At 34.0% G+C, this 24532-nt stretch overlaps 1 protein-coding gene and 1 pseudogene across 3 annotated transcripts in view; one reads left to right on the top strand and one right to left on the bottom strand.

The window, feature by feature from the left end:
* The window catches only part of HTR2C (5-hydroxytryptamine receptor 2C), a 312069-nt gene that overhangs the window by 122733 nt on the left and 164804 nt on the right, over window positions 1-24532 (bottom strand). The window lies entirely within an intron of this gene.
* LOC100440205 (heat shock cognate 71 kDa protein-like) lies at window positions 2339-4287 on the top strand (annotated as a pseudogene).

Below are 24532 nucleotides of genomic sequence, written 5' to 3'. Positions count from 1 at the left end.
AGTGGCAATTTGATGTTTTGCCAAATATCTTCTAAAATGGAATCCTGGGGAGGCTAGTCGTCTATAATTAAGAACATAAGATTTATATATTGAACTTTTAATTCTGTATAATCACTTGGCCCTATATATATTTATTCTCCATTTCTTCTGTTTATGAAAAGTTCAAAAAGATAGTAAAGAGAATTAAGATGGGAACTGGACTACTAGCCAAGAACTTAATGTTTTCTATTGCTGACTTGGAATAGCAAATTTTCCTGGCCCAATAGCACAGCCCTCCATCTGTGTCCTGAAGGTCAGACATTATCTCTTACAGATGAGGCTTTATCTAGATAGCTCTGCTTCTATAATATAATGGCGGACATAAACTTTTTTTACATGAAAAATGGGAAATGAATTGTGTATGATCATTTCTGTCTTCACTAAGACATATATGTAGCATACAAAAACACTAATTCAATACCATACGGTGGTCTGGAAGGCACTTCCATTTGTAAGCTGACTTATGCTATATTGTAGTTTTTACCTGTTTTCTTGGAAAACACTGATTTTCTCCTTTTTTTCCTCATTGCTTTATCTCATCCTACTATATTACCACTCAACTAGGACAGATTCTCAGAAGTTTCTACCATGTGAACTTAAATATAATTTGCCTGATCACTTCTAAAATAATGTTCTAATAAAATCAATTCCTAAGAATAATTTTGTTAATAATTAAAATATCACACGTACTAAGATCCAGATACTTTATGAGCTTAACCTCTAACCCTCAATACCATGCTATTTCCCTGCTAATGTGGGTGAGAAAATGTTTATTTAGAAATAAGAGGTCATTTAAAAAGGTGAGATTGTAGGGATTTAAACCTATGTTCATGTGATACCAAAACTCAAGTTCTACTTCACTACAACACCTCCGAAAATACCATTGAGTTAATGGTATTTTATGTTTATTGACAGATGAACTGACATGGCACCTCCAATACATTCTACTTTCATTATTAAAAAATATCTTCAGAAAAAGAAAGATACTAACTCGTATAATGACAGCACTACCGACAAGTAGGAGCAGCACTTTATTTTCTGCCAAACATTTTCTGTTATGTAAATATAGGCATTATGCATTTCTACAGGAATTCATTCTGTCTCTTAAGGAATGTAACAAAACCACTATTTGCCTCAGGATTATCGTTGGAACTGAACATTTCAGCTTTCCATTAGCTACCATTAGTCAAAGTCACTGAATTTGGACAGTACTAATTTAAAAACCTTTCCACCCTGTAATCCCAGCACTTTGGGAGGCCGAGGCGGGTGGATCACCTGAGGTCAGGAGTTTGACACCAGCCTGGCCAACACGGAGAAACCTTGTCTCTACTAAAAATACAAAAATTAGCCTGGCGTGGTGGTGCGCGCCTGTAATCCCAGCTACTCGGGAGGCTGCGACAGGGGAATTGCTTGAACCCAGGAGGCAGAGGTTGCAGTGAGCCAAGATTGTGCCACTGCACTCCAGCCTGGGTGACAGAGTAAAACTCTGTCTCAATAAATGAACAAATAAATACCAATAGAAAACTCTCCACAAGTTATTCAAAGCTGATGTTGAAAATTAGATATTTTATCTAGTCACACCAAGTTAGAAAATTCTACACTATATAACCCTTTTAAATTATTTAAATATATTTCTAAAAGTGAAGCATTTTCTTGGAGGCTAGGGCCCTGGTACACGTCTCTGTATTCCATAATGCCAAGTGCAATGCTTAACACAGAATGGGCATTCAATAATATTTGGTGGCCTGAAATGTTGACACATTATCCCAGAAAGTGCCTTCAAAGGTCATTTTCCTCTTAGACCTTATGAACTGTTCAGAGTAAAGCATGTCTTAGAACATAAGCATAAAACTAACTGGACTAGAAGTAGATGAAATATAAATGCAGAAAAGGGCAATCAGGAAAATCTTCAGAAAAAGTATGGAAATAGATCAACTTTTTAGTACCTAATCACCGTACTTCTTAACTGTCATTACTAAGTACTACAGGGAGCCCTTGTAAGGGCATTAGTGTATTTATTGGTCATTTTATTCATTGTCATTTTACTTACGCTTTGGTGCTATGTTTTAATTCAGCAGATGATAGTTGAGGTAATATGTTTGTCAGCATATCAGTGAGTTTTTAATCAATCATAATGTTTTTCACATCATTTTTTTGTTCCATAGTATTTGCTATGAAATTTTAAACTACATCTATTTTCCCTTTCAAGAAGTAAACATAGCTCATTGAATGCGCCTGCAGTTCTGGAGGTTTCTGTGTCTTTCTTTGTAGTCAGAGCCGGCCCTACACGCCAGCAACCATGTCGAAGGGACCTGCAGTTGGTATTGATCTTGACACCGCATACTCTTGTGTGGGTGTTTTCCAGCATGGAAAAGTAGAGATAATTGCCAATGATCAGGGAAACTGAACCACTCCAAGCTATGTCACCTTTATGAACACTGAATGATTGATCGGTGATGCCGCAAAGAATCAAGCTGCAATGAACCCCACCAACACGGTTTTTGATGCCAAACATCTGATTGGATGCAGATTTGATGATGCTGTTGTCTAGTCTGATATGAAGCATTGGCCCTTCATGATGGTGAATGATGCTGACAGGCCCAAGGTCCAAGTAGAATACAAGGGAGAGACCAAAAGCTTCTATCCAGAGGAGGTGTCCTCTATGGTGCTGACAAAGATGAAGGAAATTGCAGAAGCCTGCCTTGGGAAGACTGTTACCAATGCTGTGGTCACAGTGCCAGCTTACTTTAATGACTCTCAGCATCAGGCTACCAAAGATGCTGGAACTGTTGCTGATCTCAATGTACTTAGAATTATCAATGAGCCAAGTGCTGCTGATATTGCTTATGGCTTAGACAAAAAGGTTGGAGCTGAAAGAAATGTGTTTATCTTTGACCTGAGAGGTGGCACTTTTGATGTGTCAATCCTCATTATTGAGGATGGAATCTTTGAGGTTAAATCTGGAGACATCCACTTGGGTGGAGAAGACTTTGACAACCGAATTGTCAGCCATTTTATTGCTGAGTTCAAGCACAAGTATAAGAAAGACATCAATGAGAAGAAGAGAACTGTAAGACGCCTCCGTACTGCTTGTGAACACACTAAGCATACTCTCTCTTCCAGGACCCAGGCCAGTATTGAGATCGATTCTCTCTAACAATGAATTGACTTCTGTACATCCATTGCCTGTGCCCGATTTTAAGAAGTGAATGCTGACCTGTTCCATGGCACCCTTGGCCCTGTAGAAAAAGCCATTCGAGATGCCAAACTAGGCAAGTCACAGATTCATGATATTGTCTTTATTGGTGGTTATACTCCTATCCCCAAGATTCAGAAGCTTCTCCAAGACGTCTTCAATAGAAAAGAACTGAATAAGAGCATCAACCTTGATGAAGCTGTTGCTTATGGTGCAGCTGTCCAGGCAGCCATCCTATCTGGAGACAAATCTGAAAATGTTCAAGATTTGCTGCTCTTGGATGTCAATCCTCTTTCCTTTGGTATTGAACTCGCTGGTGGAGTCATGACTGTCCTCCTGTCCTCATCAAACATAGCACTACCATTCCTACCAAGCAGACAGAGACCTTCTGACAGCCTATCTATTCTGACAACCAGCCTGGTGTGCTGATTCAGGTTTATGAAGGTGAGTGTGCTATGACCAAGGATGACAACCTGCTTGACAAGTTTGAACTCTCAGGCATACCTTCTGCACCCCATGGTGTTCCTCAGATTGAAGTCACTTTTGACATTGATGCCAATGGCATCCTCAATGTCTCTGCTATGGACAAGAGTGTAGGAAAAGAGAACACGATTACTACCACTAATGACAAGCGCCGTTTGAGCAAGGAGAACATTGAACGTATGGTCCAGTAAGCTGAGAAGTACAAAGCTGAAGATAAGAGGCAGAGGGACAAAGTGTCATCCAAGAATTCACTTGAGTCCTATGCATTCCACATGAAAGCAACTGTCAAAGATGAGAAGCTTCAAGGTAAGATTAATGATGAGGACAAACAGAAGATTCTGGACAAGTTTAATGAAGTTATCAAACGGCTGGATAAGAATCAGGCTGCTAAGAAGGAAGAATTTGAACATCAGCAGAAAGAGCTGGAGAAAGTCTGCAATCCCATCATTAGCAAGCGGTACCAGAGTGCAGGAGGCATGCCTGGAGGAATGCTTGGGGGATTCCCTGGTGGTGGAGCTCCTCCCTCTAGTGGTGCTTCCTCAAGGCCCATCACTGAAGAGGTTGATTAAGCCAACATAAATATAGATGTAGCATTGTTCCACACATTTAAAACATTGAAGGACCTAAATTTGTAGCAAATTCTATGGCAGTTTTTAAAAGTTCAGCTGCTATAGTAAGTTACTAGGAATTCTCAATACTTGAATATGCAACATGTGCACAGGGGAGGGAAATAACATTGCACTTTTATAAGCACTGTATTGTAAATGGAAAATGCAATGTCTTAAATAAAACTATTTAAAATTGGCACAAAAATATATAGTTTAACACTGTGTTAAGAATATATCTCTAAAAGTTACAGAGATATAAGCACTTGCATTTTTTATAAATTATTAGTAGCAAAATTCAATCCTGAAAGTATAACTACAATAAAATTGGGTTTCTCTATTTCCCTTCAAAGTTGGGTTGGCGTTATGACTGTATATAATAAGTATGAAAACAATCATCTATGTGGTAATTTGGGAGCTGGGAAAATATCCCATTTACTTTATTATAGTAATTTAAATTGTACCATTGTGAGCCCTATTCTTACCAATTGACTAGGGAGACATGTACCTCCTCTGAACTTCTTAACCACCTATTATTTATTCAATGCATTCCATCTTTAGCACATAACCTCATGTTGTTCATTATTTTTAATATAAATTTCTGCCTCCCACCAACACACACAAACACACATGCATACACATAATTATATTATAAACTCCCTCATAAGCAGGGATTGGGACTAATATATTATGACATCCCACTGTGTTTCGTTCAGTGCTGACAAAGAGCAGATACTCAATAAGTGTCTTTATATTGATTGTGGTTTGACCCACAGTTTATAATAGTTTAACAATGATTTTTGTTTTCTTTGATCATTGTTAGAACATTTCTATCCTAGTGGCTTCTGGGTTCATAATAACTGCTTAAAGTGTTAAAGATGATGGAGTTTGGACACAGGGTGGGATGGGATGGGAAGCCTCTGTGTAAAATAAAGGTTTTAATTTCATTTAGATATCTGTTTCAGAAGGGGTTTAGAAACCAAAGCTAAGTGCACAAAGTGAAAGGCATTTTGGAAATTATGTGGTTTATTTAATCCGTTTCTAAAGGAACTTGTTTAATTCTAGTTCCTGAATAGATTCTGTGGTTGCAGTTGTTTTATTTGCTGACTAAAATATGTAATACAAAAAATATGCAATTGTAATTTTTGGAATAAAGGCATCATATTGTTCAGCATAAGTGATCTCCAAAATATCTGCTCAATATCCCAAAGTGCACTGACAAACATAACTGTTATTCTTGATAAAAGGTATGATTCCATAGTATCTGAAAAATTGTCTGTTTTTAGATTATTTAAGAGTCTGTATTCTAATTTAACCAAGATTACTTTAAAATTTAACTTTTGGAAAACTGACGCATAAAATGTATTTGGCTATTCCCAATCACAATACGTTATTTTGCTTTAACTCCCATAGAGTTATTTTTTCATATAGTTTCACTTATGAAACTGGTTCTTACTACAAAAATGAAGTATACCTTGTTGTAGTAATAATGCTTTATTTTGAGATTTGAGTGGGAAGAAAGGGTAATATTTCTATCTTACTAATACTGTGTTTACCAGTTTTTAATTCTGATTTAAGATTCTTTCCATAAAACAAGTTATAATGGGAGAGGGGGAAAGAAGTTCTTGTGTACCTGATTTTCAGGGTGAGGAAAGCAAAAATGTTAAGCTCAGTTACTAAAAACAGTTTTTACTTATTGCGTATACCTGCTTAAGAAAGGTCTTAGAATAATCATACTTTGGAGACAAAATCAAGTTTGGAGACATCTAACCCAGTCCTCTCATTTCACAAATCAAAGGAGGCTCAAAGAAGCCACGTGGCTGAACCTAGATCACACAGTTACTGGAAAAGCTGGAAACTGAAGCTAGGCCTTCAGTACTCTACCATCCCTTAGCTTTAACCAACTGAAGGAAAATGTAAAAATGCAGAATGGTGAAATAGTTCACAAGAAAGAGTAATCCACCAAGAGTCTGGCATCCCAAAGTAAATCCAAGTTACATTATTGATGATTTGCTTAATAATTTTATATCCCTACCAATTCTCCTCATTGACCTTGTCCCTTTCTAAATTTATTCTTTTCCCAGTTTCAGCTTTTGCTTCATCTCTTGGGCCCTAGGCTAACCTGGAATTACTAGCCTTTGTTGGACAAGACATGAGTAGGGCTGCTTCTTAAGCCAGAAACTATAGTGATTTCCCTTGATCCCATAAACATGTACAAGTCTCCCCAACAATTAAAGTACTTCTTTGACTTTTTGTCTCCCTCTGAAAAATGTTTCCTCTCCTAAAAGTCAGAATCAAGGCCCCCACCACCACGCCCCGCCCTGCCACCACACATACACAAAAATCTAGTTTCATAAAAAACAAATGCAAAATGTGAACCTTGTTTGAAACCTAATTTAAATAAAGCAACTCATTTATATCCTAATTTGAGCCATTTATTAAAAGTGAATACAGATTAGGTAGTAGATGATATGAAATAATCATTTTAACTTTATGCAGTAAAATCATTTTATGCTGTTATGTTTAAAATGTCATTATAATTCAAGGTGTATAAAGAAGTACTTATGAGAACAGAACTTCCAGAATGGCAACCTTGGTGAATTCTTTCTCTCACAAAAGCTATAAAAATACTTGCAAAACTACAAAAATCAACTGTTTTAGAATCCTAGAAATTAACCAAAGGTATAGATTTGGCTTAAAAGATATTCATTTAAAAACAGTCTACTGAACTTCAGTTAGAACAGTGGGATCTATGTTGTTTTCACTTGGGGCTACTTTCATTCCCCTCTCACCACAGTAACAGAGCACAGTAAGCAGCCACTTGAGTGGGGACTGATTTGTTTTGGAGCTTCATGTAAAGCCCCATCCTTAGAACGCTTTCAATATTTCGACAATATTTACAATAATTCCTTTGAAACAGATTATTCCCAGGTAATTGGGCTATTTGTCCTGACTCTGAGTTCAGTTCTTCAAAAAAAGCCTTATCTCCAGAGTTTTGAAAACAATAACATGAGCTGGATTTAATAACATTGCAGTTGCCTAAGCCTGTGAACTCAGTTGTAACAAACAAGAAGCTGGCTAAAAATGTAAAAGGAATACATCGGTAATGGCAAAAGGACCAACATAAGGGATTCTAAAATGCTCCAACATATTTCAGGAGATCTAAAAGGCTGCACAAATGTGTATGTCTGTACACATGCCCAAGAAAACTCGGAGAGGACACCAACAACTCATCTCTAGCTACCTTTGATGCTGGACTCAAGCAGGAAGTAAAAGCTAATATTGACTTGTAAATTCTCTGAAATTTGAAGGTGTAACCTCCCACAAAAATCTCCTTGGAACAGAGTAAAAGAAAAACTGGCTCATAGCATTTAATAGAATATTCTGAACAATCATTAGCTGACTACAAACTCTTAAGAAGTAAGGATTAAAAATAAAAACAAATATCAAAGAAAAATGCTACCAGAGAAAATAGCAGTCACATATTGCAAGGAATACAGAATCTATAGAAGTATTCTAGGAAAGTAACTGAAGCAAGCAGCAATGAGGACAAAATCTCATAAACAACAATAAACACTAGAGGTTGGAGTAGATCTGATTTCAAAGTCACTACAATATATTATTTAAAATGTCCGAGTTTCAACAAGAAATTGTAAGACATGCAAATAAATAGGGAAGTATGCCAGGCACGGTGGTTCACGCCTGTAATCCCAGCACTTTGGGAGGCCCAAGGTGGGTGGATCACTTGAGGTCAGGAGTTCGAGACCAGCCTGACCAACATGGTGAAACCTCGTCTCTATTAAAAATACAAACAATAGCCGGATGTTGTGGCAGGCACTTGTAATCTCAGCTGCTCGGTAGGCTGAGGCATGACAATCACTTGAACCTGGAAGGCGGAGGTTGCAGTGAGCTGAGGTCATGCCACTGCACTCCAGCCTGGGCAACAGAGTGAGACCCTACCTCAAAAAAGAAAAAAAAAGAAAGAAAGAAAGAAAAGAGAAAAGAAACAGGAAAGTATGGCATATAGGCAGGAATTAAAGAAGTCAATAGAAAGTGTACAGAGGGGGCCTAGATGTTGGACTTATCAGACAAGGAGTAATCAGCTATATAAATATGTTTAAAGAACTAAAGAAGACTATCTTTAAAGAATTAAAGAAAACTATGATAATGCTCACTAAATAAAGAAAATCAGTAAAGATATACAAATTAATTTAATATCTAAAAGAACAAAAATTCTGAAGTTGAAAAGTACAATAACTGAAATGGTAAATTCATTAGATAGGCTTAATAACACATTTCAGAAGGCAGAAGAAAGAAACAATAAACTTGAAGATAAACTTGAAGATAAGTCAAAAGAGATTATCCCATCTGAAGAACAGAGAGAATAAAGGAAAATGAACAGAGCCTCAAAGGCCTGTGAGACACCATCAAATTATGCATAATGGGAGTCCAGAAGGATGAGTTAGAAAGATATAGAAAAGATATTTGAAAAAACAATGGCTGAAATTTTCCCAAATTTGATAGAAAACACTAATTTACACATCAAAAAGCTCAATGAACACCAATTAGGATAAACTCAGGGATACACACCCAGATACTTCATAGTCAAATAGTTGAAAGGCAATGACAGAGAGCAAATTCTGGAAGAAGCAAGAGATAAATGACTCAACATATACAAAGGGACCCAAATAAGATTAACAGTTGACTTCATCAGAAGCTGTGAGAGCCAGAAAGCATTGGGATGACGTATTTGAAGGGCTGATAGAAAAATATTGTCTACCAAGAATTCTATTTCTAGTAAAACTATTTCTTAAAAAAAATGAAAGAGAGAGACGTTTTCAAATAAAAAAATAGAAGTTGTAGTCAGCATGCCTAACCTGTATCTACCAAAGGGAATCTTTCAACTGAAATGAAAAGGTAGATGGTAACTTGAATCCACATGAATGAAAACTCTTTTCTCTTTCCAAATGGTTTAAAAGACAACTCCATGAAAAAAAATCACAAAACTATTTTGATGCATTATAATGTATAAAAATGTAATTTTCATGACAATGATATCACAAAGAAGGGGGAAGAAATGGAAGTATATTGGAGCAAAGTTTAATGTTAATCTTAACAAGATTGTTTCAAATTAAGATGCATATTATACATGGAATGACTGAAAATGGGATAATGAAATTCTACTGTAATTAAATAAAGTTGATGGTTGCCTAACATTGTGAATATGCTAAAAATCACTGAATTGTACACTTTAAAGGGTGAATTTTATGGTATAAGATTTATATCTCAATTTTAAAAAGGAATAAAAATTAAAAGATGTTTATTGTAAGCCCCAGAGCAAACACTAATACTATTTTTAAGTAAATAAAATAAAATAAAAACATAGTGAAAAAAATCCAAAAAGGAATTTAATGAATAATAATAACTATCTTACTTAATTTTGTTATGCTTAACTGCTTGGCATCTAGCTGGAACCCAATATACTGTACCTATATGTATCATTAGCCTTATTTTTGTTATTGTTATTGTATTCATAGCATAAAATAATTTCCTCAAGGCCACAGCTTTGCTGTAGTAGTCATTGAATAAATAATAGCAATAGGTAAGAAAGTAAGGTGAGTCTAGGTTTAACTTTGCTGTTTCACTACTTTTTTATTTACAGTTTTATTTTTCCTATTAACTATCACCTTTGTGTAGTGTTAAATTAACTGCTTTTTTTTCAAATAGTTTTAACACATGTTTGAAAAAAACTGCAAGGGAACATGAGGTAAGGCTAGAAGTGTCATAGGATGGCACTTGCAATCTCTTGTAAGATCTTTTGTTTACTTCAAAGTATAAATTGGACAGCTCTTAATTACATTGTTAGAAGAGTTTACATCAGAATTAAGTACAGTCTTAGATTCACTGCAGTTACCATCTTTTGTTTAGTCACTTACATAAGTAATTAAATAGAGCTTACAAATTATGTGTAAACAATATTATGAGTCACTGAAAATGAAACTTTTAGGTGAATAACCCACAGTAAAAGTCAATTGAGTGACTTGTCATAGTAATACACACTAAAAAGTTTATTTATGAAACATTGGTCTTCAAAAATTGCCTTAATATTTTTCAATGAAATAAGTTTGGGGAAGTGGTCATTTAATTTTTGCATTCCACTTAAATAACAAGAAGCTTACCTTACTCTGTTGTATTTAAACTGAGAAAATATATATTTATGTTATGTTATATTATATTACATTATATTTGAACCAATATACTACTTCTAGAACATTTGTTTTGGTACATGTGAAAATACATAATTTACATTTTTATATGCATATCTTTTTGTTTGTAAATAGGGGTTTGGTTTAATGTAATACTAAAAATAATAATAACCTTAAAATTGTATAGTAAGTTAAAATTTACTAAATAGTTTCACATTCAGCTTTTACTATTCACAAATACCTGTGAAGTAGATGCTAAGTGAGATATTGTAGGTTAAAATACTTATCAAGATAGATGCACAGTAAAAGTCATTTATAAAAGGGAATCTAGTTTGTAGAGATAACCAGTGACTTACCAAAATCAAAATACTAATATAACATTACTTAAGAGTCATTTGATGGAAAAGACTTAGTTAAAAAAGAGTATTTCTTAGTCAGAATTAATGCTAAAGGCTATAAACTATCAAATTTAAATATGTATATGATTAACTTTTCAATGTTTAGCTTTTATATAATTTTCTATTGAACAATTTCCTTTTTATTAGTAACCAAACAAATTATACTATAATGTTTAGTGGAAATAATTTGTCATCTTTATTTTTTACTCCAATTGCCCTTCAACAGAACACTGAGGTTGATTACAACGGTTTATATGTGCCACTCACTGGTGAAATTCATGTATACACATAGTTTGTAATCAGGTTTATGAGGAATTCAAAATTAGACACTTCACTTTCTTCCATCACAAGAAACACTTCAAACAACAGGGAATTTACTTTTCATTATATATTTCATTTGTTTATTTTATATATATTTGATTTATATATATTTCATTATATACTATATTTTATATACCTTCTATTTTGAATATATTTTCATATAAAATTAAATACATAAAAGTTAGCTTCAGCTATTAGTTTAATAGAACATATTCAGCTTTGTCCTTTGTACTTGCTCTTAAAATAGTAAATCCAGAAACTTTTTCCTCCCTACCAATATAAAGGAGATATTAAGCTAAGATGGGGTTAAAGTAAAATATGGGGTATAAGATGGGGTTAAAGTAAAATAGAAAATGAATAAGTGCTTAATGAATATCAAATGCCTCTAAATTAATTCCCCTTTAAAGTTTCGTTCTACAGAATTTTGAGGAGAAAATAGGTTTTTTCTTAGCCAGTGCAAGCTTTTGGGTTCCAAGAATGAATATGATCTAGAATAAGGAAACCTCTTGCTCTGCAGAAGACAGTCTGTTCTAATTCTCCCATGTGTACTCTAAGTACGAACTCAGAATACTCTTTCTGCTTTATTCTAAATAGGGCAAAACCCCACATTTGTCATGATCTTACAATTACATAAAAAACAGCAATATAAAATCTTCAGTGGTTTGGCTAATTTGCAATTGTACATGCTCCCATAAAAACTCTTGTATATCCCATAACATGTTACTACAGAATAAAAATAGAAATAAACAGGATGAAAATAAAAATTCTATCTCCAATATCTGTGTTACTAAATATTTCTCAGTGAAAAGAACTCCATTAGAAAATCAATCTCATTCAAACTTGATTGTCTTGTTGATGCTCTTCCTTTAAAAGAAACAACAGCATTGGGTCATGGGAAAACAATTCATTAAGTTTACTTTGGGGACTTAATGTTATATGAACATTGAGTAAGCAGCTTGTCTTTACTACATTTTGAATGCAGAATAACTAGATGGCAAAGATTTTAGATTTTTGATAGGTTTTATTTGAAATACAAAACAAACTTCAGCACACAAGGAATATGGAAATTTGACTAAAGAGGAAAAGAAAGAAACTAACTTTTAATGATTAGTCCAATGATCCTTTTACTACGCAGTTCAAGCACTCTGTTAAGAGTACACATACAGAAAAATGTGAACAATTAAGATCCATATATTCTATTCAGCATATGAAAGATACCTTTCAAGATAGAGTTACTACCCTTTAAGATAAAAGCTAAGTAGGCTATTCTTATTCATCGCATAATGTTTAAGAGTGAGGATTATGGATATATAGTCCATTCATTCTAAGTAAATTTTCTTTTATGTTCACTTAGATGACAACAAGGATAAAATGTCTTCTGAGTATTAAAATAATGTATAATTAATGACTAGGATTTTCATCTATGATCTCTTGCTGGGACTAACTAAACTGATTATAAAGATCATAGGAACATAAAAGCACATATGAAATTAACACTATTGTATGAAATAGAAATTCTTATTTTCATCTCCCTATCATTGACAAAAGCACTAAACTTCTACCTTCACAATGATACTTTCAGATTTTGAGTAACTTGTTCAAAGTGGCATAACTAGGTATCTTAATTATAGAATCTTAAGACATAAAAGACCACCTCGAAAAAAATCTAGTTCAAGCTCTTATTCCAGGCACAAATTCCTTGCATAACCACTAGTGATGGCTGGTGGTGTCCTCTCTTTGAAAGACAGAGCTTTTATTGAACCCTAAGCTGATTCTTTCTGTATCTTTTACCATTTATCTTGCTTTTGTCTTTGGAAGCGTATGAGTATGAAAATCCTTCAAGTCTTTGAAGATATATCATGACCCCTCCCATTTCTCCTTAATTCCATTTCTAATCGCATGACAGCAAAGGCATTAAAATCTAGGCCTTCAAACTGTCTTAGGCAGGTGTTAATAGAGTCTGAACTGAACTGAAATAAAATTATTTTGAGTAAAGCTATAGTTCTAAAACAGTGTGTATCAGCTAGGACCATGTACAGTACTAATAAGTATACAATAACTATTAACTATTAGTATTATGGTAGGGCTTGGAGAAATTACCCTTAAATATACAAAAGACTATTTCCTTAGTTATGTTACTCTGTGTCTCTAGAGCCATATCAAGACATCAAGCAAGAATCAACATTTGTTGTTGTTGTTGTTGTTGTTGTTGTTGTTTTTCAGGAACATAGTATGTTCAACATTTCCATGGGTCGGTGGCAGAAATAGCACTCTGGCTAGCTGGGAGAATGGGGCCTTTAATACCAGTGATGTGAGGATGGATATTAGCCTTTTGTGGCCCTAAAATGAGGTAAAATTGTATACCTCAATTTCCCTCATCTGTAAAGTGGGAAAAATACTTATATATTGGTTGTGTGGATTGAATAAGATAAATGGACAGAGTTAAGTGTTCAATTAAAGTTAGCTATTATAGTATTGTTATAATCGTTTCCTTCACCACCATCATTCAACCCAGTTAAAAGGCTCTTGGGATAGACATACAGGCTTTGAGGGAAAAGTTCATGAAGTAAGTACTGAGAACTTAGCTCTCTAGGAATTGGCACATTAGCAGACAATATAAAAATCACTGAAAGTTTCCAAGGCTGGGCACGGTGGCTCATGATTGTATTCTCAGCACTTTGTGAAGCTGAGGTGGGTAGATTGTTGTAGCCCAGGAGTTCACGACCAGCCTGGGCAACATAGTGAAACTCTGTCAAAAGAAAGGAAAGAAAAAAAAGAAAGAAAGAAAGAAAGAAGAAAGAAAGAAAGAGAGAGAGAAGGAAGGAAGGGATGAATGGAGGGAAGGAAGGAAGGGATGAATGGAGGGAAGGAAGGAAGGAAGGAAGAAGAGAGAGGGAAGGAAGGAAGGAAGAAAGAAGGAAGAAAGAAGAGAGAGGGAAGGAAGGAAGGAAAGAAGAAAGGAAAGAAGGAAAGAAGGAAGGAAGGAAAAGAGAAAGAAAGAAAAGAAAGAAAGATTGATTCCATGAAGGAGTGAGATTTAAGAAGAAAAAGAAAAATGAGGAGAATCTTCAAATCACCAGAACTGGACACTACAGGGGGAGTTCTAATCTTTCTTGAGAAGACAGAGGACGTCTCCTCTTAAGGAAGAAAACGTAGGAGGTGTGCCCCATAGTTGGCAGTAGAATACTGATAGCATTTAAACTTTTGGTGCATTGTTTTCTTTATGTATTAAATAGGGATAGCACATGTATAATACTTGGAACAATGTCTGGCCCTGAGCAAAAACTCAAGTGTTGGCCGTTGTTATTTAGCTTTGACAGTGCTGCCTATCTGCCTGTAGTGAAATTATTTTTGCAACCAGAACTGGAATGTTAATGACAATTACATTATTTATTTATTTTGTGCATTTATTGGGGAATTAAACCAGTAATTAATATGTAAAAGTTGTACATTTCTTTTACTTTTTTTTTTTTGAGATGGAGTTTCACTCTTGTTGCCCTCAGGCTGGAGTGCAATGGTGCCATCTCGGCTCACCGCAACCTCCACCTCCTGGGATTACAGGCATGAGCCACCACACCCAGCTAATTTTGTATTTTTAGTAAAGACAGGGTTTCTTCATGTTGGTCAGGCTGGTCTCAAACTCCCAACCTCAGGTGATCTGCCCACCTCGGCCTCCCAAAGGGTTGGGGTTACAGGCATGAGCCACCGCACCCAGCCAAAGTTGTACATTTCTAAGGAGGATAGAAGAGAGAAACAGCAAAGGATAACCAGAGGTAGAAGACTCTAGATATAAGAACAAAAATCAGGACCTCTGGACTGTATTCTTCAACATATGTCATTGTAATTTAAATATACTGATACCATTATTCTTTTTGTATTTAGAATGGAAACTTACCCAGTAAAGAAATTTTTTTCTCTAGGATAAAGAGCCTGCAGTGAAGTGACTAAGTATATTGTTAAAGGGAAAGGAGATATTGGAAGAAGACATTTCAACCCCAAAGTAATGATTCACAGGTGAAGATATGTGGGCCTGGGAATTTCCAAGAATATCACCTCATGAACTGATTTGCAAAGAGGAAGGAGGCCTTCATTTATCCATTAAAAAAAAAAAAGACCAGATATAGGAGTAGATGCTAGGTATATACAAGAACACAAGGCTGACAAGTTACCTGCTAAGCTTTTCAGAGGGATGTTTTTTGGGTGAATGCCTGAGGACAGGAATTAAGGCATCAGTGTATAGACTCAAGATCAGCCCTATGGAATACGTAAGCCCTGTGGATGATAACCATAAGTAACAAAGAAAAATAAAACAGAGATAGCTGCTTTACAGAGGGACTTTGTGAAGGGGACAGGGACAAGTATTGCTTCTTCAATGTTTAGATAACAAAATGTGCCACAGTTATAAAGGGGCATTTTCCTAATTTATGCAAGGAACACAGCTAAGTACAATGAAGATTGACGCAAATGCAGCACACGTGGTATCTTGAGGGTTTGTAGATTTGGCAGCCCCGGGTGACAGCACTCTGGAGAGGTAACCAGCATTCTCATGGAAGGCACCGGTGGTGAAATGGCAAAGCGTCAGCGGAGACCACAATGCCTGGTGGGAAACTGTGGATGCCCAACAGACATGGCGGTACTCAGCAGATGCCAAGCAAATGATGATGGATACCCAGTGGCAGATGATGGACGCCCAGTGGGAGATGATGAATGCCAAATGGGAGATGATGGATGCCCAGCAGATACTATGAATGATGATGGGTGATGGTGGATACATGTGTGCTCCATGAAAGCCCAGAATAATTGCAGCAGTGCATAATGAAAATTGATTTGCTCATGATCACATGAGATAACCCCTGGTGACTTCTAGAAGTACTTAGGGGAAAATGAGTGTACTTTTTCAAGAGGGCTAGAGGACCTTTGTTAGCACAGGGGTGAATGTGGAGTATCAACATGAAAGCTATCTCTTCTGTGCTCACAGCTGTGATGCCCATCACAAATGTAAACACTTTTAGGGACCAGGTAGGTAATATCAGTGGGTAGGACAGCTGGGTATAAGATGGGGAGTGGTAGAAAAGATAGCAAAGTTGGAACTCATTCTTAAAATGTATTCAAATTATCAAGTTTAAAAATTGTTGGCTAGGCCAAAACAAAATTTACCTGCAGGCAAAATTCAGCCAAAGAGCCACTATAACAATATGTTCTAATGCCCTAGGGCTTAATAGGCCATCTATCTAGGGATATGGTACCACCTTTATACACACAAGAACATTGTTTCACTTTGAGAATGAACTCTAGTTATACAAATTTTGGAGGTATTAATGTATATGAGAAGATTGTCTTCTGCCATTCATCAACCAATTCGAAGAAATCAGGGAGATTTTATTTATTGCATGTTTATTTTCATAAACTGTATATGTTTCGAGAACATTTAGGACAACTTAGACTCCAGTGAGCAACTTTTGATGGAATCTTTGAAAATTCCCAGGGATGACAGTGGAAAATATGATGGATCTACACTTTCTAGATCCATTCCCAAACCCTCTTTCCCAAATGTAGTTCTGGTCTAGGTTTGACAATATCTATCTTTTACAAAAAGGCATAAATCTCTAGCAAAAGGGGGTTCGGATTTAAGGCATTCTTCAAAATAAATGATGACAAAATTACAAAATCCAGGAAGATTTAGAAGCATATATTCCACTTTAATGGAATAATTAAATTTCAAAGATAATTCACTGTCATACATATATATCTAGAAAACCATATATACAGTATATATACACGTATATGTACACATATACGTATATATGGTATATATACACGTATATGTACACATATACGTATATAGAGTATATATACACGTATATGTACACATATACGTATATAGAGTATATATACACGTATATGTACAAATATACGTATATAGAGTATATATACACGTATATGTACACATATATGTATATAGAGTATATATACACGTATATGTACACATATATGTATATAGAGTATATATACACGTATATGTACACATATATGTATATAGAGTATATATACACGTATATGTACACATATATGTATATAGAGTATATATACACGTATATGTACACATATGTATATAGAGTATATATACACGTATATGTACACATATGTATATAGAGTATATATACACGTATATGTACACATATATGTATATAGAGTATATATACACGTATATGTACACATATGTATATATAGTATATATACACATATATGTGTATATAGTATATATACACATATGTATATATATAGTATATACACACATATGTATATAGTATATATACACATATATGTATATATACTATATACACACATATGTATATATTGTATACATACATGTATATATACACATATGTATATACAGTATACATATATGTATATATACACATATATGTATACACTATACACACATGTATATATACAGATCTGTATATATAGTATACATACTATATATACAGATCTGTATATACAGTATATATACAGTATATATACAGATATGTATATACAGTATATATACATGTATATATACACATACATGTCTATGTATAGTGTATATATACATGTATATATGCACATATATGTATATGCATAGTGTATATACATGTATATATACACACATATGTATATATAGTGTACATACATGTATATATACACACATATGTATATATAGTGTACATACATGCATATATACACACATATGTATATATAGTGTACATACATGCATATATACACACATATGTATATATAGTGTACATACATGTATATATACACGTATATGTATATAGTGTACATACATGTATATATACACGTATATGTATATAGTGTACATACATGTATATATACACGTATATGTATATAGTGTACATACATGTATATATACACGTATATGTATATAGTGTACATACATGTATATATACACGTATATGTATATAGTGTACATACATGTATATACACACGTATATGTATAGTGTACATACATGTATATACACACGTATATGTATATATAGTGTATATACATGTATATACACACGTATATGTATATATAGTGTATATACATGTATATATACACGTATATGTGTGTATATAGTATATACATGTATATATACACATATATTTATATATAGTACATGTACATGCATATACACACGTATATATAGTATATATACATGCATATACGTGCATATACACACATATGTGTATATAGTATATATATGCATATACATACATATGTGTATATAGTATATATATGCATATACACACATATGTGTATACAGTATATATATGCATATACACACATATGTGTATATAGTATATATAATATACATGCATATACACATATGTGTGTATATAGTATATATACATGCATATATACACATATGTGTGTATATAGTATATATACTTGCATATATACACACGTGTATATAGTATATTTACATGCATATACACACGTGTATATATAGTATATTTACATGCATATATACACATATGTGCATATATAGTATATATACATGCATATATACACATATGTGTATATATAGAGTATATATGCATGTATATACACACATGTGTATATATAGTATATATACATGTATATACACATATGTGTATGTATATACATGTATATACACATATGTGTATATATAGTATATATACATGTATATACACATATGTGTATATAGTACATATACATGTATATGCACATATGTGTATATATAGTATATAGTACATATACATGTATATACACATATGTGTATATAGTATATATGTATATGTGCACATATACGTGTATATATAGTATATATACATGTATATATACACATATATGTGTATATATGTAAGTATGTATATATACATACATATATACATACATATATGTGTATATATACATACATATATATATATCGAGAGAGAGAGAGAAAGAGAGACAGAGAGAGATGGTAATCTTTTGCGGGGGAGGGTGCCTTATTTAGCAGTTGTATGTTTTAATGTAGTTATTCATTAAAGGATCATTCTAAGTGACATATAACATGAAGCAATGACTACAAACAAGGGCTTTGGAGTTTTATAGGCCTGTGCTTAATAATCAGTTGTGTTACTTAAAAGTTCTAAGGTCTTGGACACATTACTTATCTCTTCTATACATTCCTTTCCTTTATTTAAAATATGAAAAAACAGATAATACACACTTCTTTGAAAGACTTTGGAGGAGTTAAATGAGTTAACACGTGAATTTTTTTGCAGAATGCCTGGGGTTATAGTATATTCTCAGTTAATGATAATAATAATTATTATTTTTTTATGGGGGAGGGGGGAGGGATAGCATTAGGAGTTATACCTAATGCTAAATGATGAGTTAATGGATAATTATTTTTAATGTAAAGATGAAATGGTTTGATTGTTGTCTAGGGCTTTACAAAGTTACTAGTCAACAGTTTTAGTTCTCTGCCTTCCAGTTCTCAAATCCTTCCAAATTCCAATTAACATACTTAACCGGTTGGTTAGTTTCTTTCTACATAGATAATCTTATATTTTGGGAAAAAACAACCCTTTTATAACTTCCACAGGAATTTTAGCTACCAGACTTATTTCTGATCCACATGTTTTTTGACTCAGGTGAACAGAAAACCAAGCCTAATACATTTACATTCTCAAAGGATTCAAATTATTTAGGTAATTATTACTACTAGCCCTAACTTAGAAAGATAAGCAAAAAACTATAAAGAATTTTAAATATCTTAAAATTATATTGATGTTTACTTGCTTTAGTTCATTAAAATGGCTGTAATTACATTATGTAATTTGCAATATCTGAAGCACTTCCTCTATTTAAGAAAAAAAAAATGCTACTAAAATGGATAATGCATTTCCATAACAAAGTAACCTAAAATCTACTTCTGGCACAGATGTTTGATTGCATGGGTTGCATGCTAGTAATGAAGTGAGAAACCTATGTCTCCTACATCTTCTGTATGTCTAGTTTGGTTGAAGTGTTGCAAATGAATTATAAATATGTTGTTGTCTGAAAAGAAATCATGGCTGTTAAAAAGAGGATGTAGGCCAGATGTGGTAACTCATGCCTGTAATTCTAGCAGTTTGGGAGGCTGAGGTGGGAGGATTGCTTGAGCCCAGGACTTAGAGACCACCCTGGGCAACAGAGTGAGACCCTATCTCTACAAATAAATAATTAAAAAAAATTAGCAGAGCATGGTGTCACATGCCTGTTGTCCCAACTACTTGGGAGGCTGAGGCAGGAGGATTGCCTGAGCCCAGGAGGTCAAGGCAGCAGTGAGCTGTGATTGTGCCACCACACTCTAGCCTGGGTGACAAAGTAAGAATCTGTCTCAAAAAAGAAAAAAATAAAAGATGTGGGGTTGTGTATTTCCATTGTGGTAAATTAAATAACACATATGAAAGCATCATGAGTGTTCAATAGCAGATATTTTATGATAATGTCTAGATAGAGAATCAGAAGTTCAAAAATGGACTCCGTGTACTTGTAAAAATTAATCCAATTGCTTTGAAAAAGAAATTACTTTCATCTGGTAGCCTCAAATATTGGTAGGCAAAAATTACCCAAAAAGAAGGCTATAGAAACTTTCTGGAGGACCCTTCCTTTGTGGAACATCCATTTCAAAACCATATAGAAATGTATCATAATAATAATAAATTGCAGTTTAATCCTGCAAAGCTACATAGATTGGCAAGTATGTGACTTAGTTAACATTTCTTTTTGCCTCTTGCTTTTTGCTTATTACTGGAAAGGATATTTTTCCAGTTGCTCCTCTCTCCTTACTCCGAATATATCTGTGTCTTATGAATGACTGCCAATTTCCAAAGTGAGGGTGCCATCCAGATCTTTGTCACTGTCTTGCCTCTACTTTTCCAGCTAGATAGTAAACTCCTTGAAGGCATGTCTGCTTTCTGTTCCTGCTGTATCATATCATTTAATATGGCACCTAATCTGCGAATCTGAGTTGATGGTAATGTGGTGGGTTGAGTAGAGCCATGGAGAGGGAATAAAGTGGTAATTTCCAATGTTCAGTAAGTGTGTGGGGAAGTTGTTACTCCACGAAGTGTGAGAAAGAGAGATCAGACCCTAGAGCAAGCAAGGTACCAGAGAGCATGGCTCCATTCCACTCATCAATGAGTTTGTACAAAGCACTAAAAATCCAAAAAAACAACTCAAGGAGTTGAGATTGATGAATTGGGGCCCCGTGGAAAGTTAAATATGATGTAAATATTTGGCAACTTGGTAAAGAAAATTGAAGACAAGGACTATTTTAAACTTACAAGGTCTATATTTAGGTTACATTTTTAAGCCAAATTTTCATTTAATATTTTTAAAGATGCAATTTATATGCCAAAGCAGTTAAGTTTTAAACATATAACCTTAATATTTATATATACTCATGTTTTAATTTTAAATAAGCCTGGGGTAGATTGAGTCTAAACCTTACAATGTATTACTAGCAGAGTGACCACAAAATTAGAAGGAATAAATGAAGATCTAGTAAACTAGGCAGCCTGATGTCTCCTCTGAGCACAAAGATACTCATGATAGTAAGTTACCAGACCAATCAAATGGAAGCTGCAGAAAAGGAGGATGGTTGAGATGGAAGATACACTTATTTTTCAAGGAGAGGAAAGGATAGGAATCGAGACAGCTGATCTGAAAAGTTTGACATGCAACTAGATAAGCCCTAGGAATATAAAAGAGGAAATTTAATTTGAACTGTAGGCATGAGGAAGCTGTGAGCTGATTTGTTCCAATTTAGTCATGGTAAAATATGTAAACCTGAACATGAGTATTTTTTATTCCTACTATTGAAAAATGCAGGGTGTAATTTATGTGAAAATAAATTCTTTTTGTACAAGAACGTGGGAGAAAACTGCCACTGTTATGTAAATGATAAAAATTATAATCTGGGTTCTTTAATAGGGTTCTGTACACCTAAGGTTAAAATATCTATATCAGGCAAAACAAAAGTGGGGGGATATATTTCAAAAAGAAGATTTAATAATTATTTTGCACATTGTGATGGAATTTTTAACATGGAATAAGTCCAATTGTCTGTGTCTGGATGTAATTCTTACCTCTGTATCAGTACTGATTTTGATTTAAATGTGTTCTTTTTTCTCCATTGGTGATTTGCTTGTTAATGAAGCATTAATTTGTTTAGTAATATTTGTGCTTCTTCTGTTTTGTTTAGGGTGGCTGGCATAGAAGTCTTATATAACTTGAAAATCTCAGAAAAAAAACATATATTTTTGAAAGACCTAATAGATAACAAAACATCTTTTCGTTTTTAGAGACAGGTTCTCATTCTGTTGCCCAGGCTGGAGTGCAGTGGCATGATCATAGTTCACTGCAGCCTCAATTCCCAGGCTCAACCCATCCTCCCACCTCAGCCTCCTAAGTAGCTGGGACTACTGGCATGCCACTATGCTTGGCTACTTTTTATTTTTTTGTAGAGATAGAGGTCTAACTATGTTTCCCAGGCTGTTCCCAAATTTTGGTCTCAAATGGTTCTCCTGTCTCGGCCTCCCAAACCTCTGAGATTACAGGCATGAGCCACCATGCCCAGCCAGATAACAAACACCTTTAAGTTTGACATTCTTCATTATTGTAAACTTTTATTTCCTTTTAAGACTTAAATATTGGTGTTTAAATATGAAAATAAACTGAAATGACAAATTGTCTTTTCCAATGAACAAAATAAATGTGATAATATTCAATTTGTACATTGATTTGAATAAACTGGTGTATAATTTCACGATGTATGAGTGTGATCATTATTATTAAAACTTAGAGTAGCAAATCTGCAGGAAAAAGAGGCATAGGATTACATAATATGTGGCTGGGCAAAGGCTTATTATTTCTGTGTGCCTGTGTGTTTGTGTGTATGTGTGTTCATGTTTTTTAAGGTTTTATTCCTCCTAACCTTACAAGATGGAGAACACACATCTACCTCTTTACAGGTATCTTAGTAGGCTGGCAAGAAGTAGAGAGGGCAAGGACAATTGGTTTCCTAATATGCGTTAATAGAAATATTTAGGCTAGATATTGTTTTTGTTAAACAATAAAATGATTATTGCAAATTGAAATTATAGAATATAACAATTCTGCTAGCAAAATTTGAACTAAACACATTTGAACTATTTAATACCTACATATTGGTGACTTAAAGCAGACGCGGAAAAAAATTATGTTGGTGAATACTAACCTTCAGAGATTTTAGTTTTTATTGGGTGGCTTTTTGGAGCACTATCACTATAGAATTTCAAGTTGAGTTCATAGGCACAGAGTGTCTAGTTTACCTGAACGATTTGGGTACTTGTTTGGCTGCAGTAGAATTTACAAAAGAAAGATAAAGACTTGGCCTTATACATTTTGGAGTTCTCCTGTTTTTGTTTGTTTGTTTGTTTTGTTTTGTTTGTTTCATTATGTTTTTGAAGATTATGAAGTTGTGGCTAAACTGGTGATAAAAAATTAAAATTCTATTGAAAATATGTGAGATGTGATTGAAATATAAATTTGGAGTTGGTGGTGCTGTGGCAGTCTATGGAATATTATTTAGAGAAAATAGGGTTTTCTTTTCACAATTTAATTGAAAACTGAGTTAATCCATAATAGAATGATGACAAGGACAATTTACTCCAGTTGTTTTTTAAATTTTTATAACCTTAGTTATAAACGTTGTCCTCATTGAAGGATGTAATTTCTAAAATAGTAGCCATTTGTATATAGATATCTATTTTCTGCTGCCAGTATTTAAATAATATATTACACATATATGTATTATTATACATTTTTATATTTTCTATGTATTATTCCTCACTAGAGAGATCAAGCTCTCCTGAGAGATGGAAGTTCCAGGTCTTAGTATGAAATAAGTCTGGATTGCTTCACAACTTATATATGCCTTATATATACATTTTTTAATTAAAATTTTTATTTAAAGATAAGTGTAGATTGACATGCAGTTAGTTGCAAGAAATGATGCTGAGAGATCACATGTGTCCTTTTCTCAGTTCCCTGCAATGATAACATCTTGCAAAATTATAATAAAATAGCACAACCAAGATATTGACATTGATATAGCCAAGATGGCAGAATATTAACATCACCATTTGGATTTATCCTATTGGCCTTTTATAACCACACCCTCTTTCCTTCTCTGCTCCCCATCCTTAAACCCTGAAAAGCATTAATCTGGTCTCTATTTCTATAATTTTGTCATAGAAATATTT

This window comes from Pongo abelii, chromosome X, assembly GCF_028885655.2.
Source record: "Pongo abelii isolate AG06213 chromosome X, NHGRI_mPonAbe1-v2.0_pri, whole genome shotgun sequence".
Classification (NCBI taxonomy): Eukaryota; Metazoa; Chordata; class Mammalia; order Primates; family Hominidae; genus Pongo; species Pongo abelii.
The sequence above is the reverse complement of the archived record's forward strand: the minus strand, read 5'-3'. Positions and strand labels throughout refer to the sequence as shown.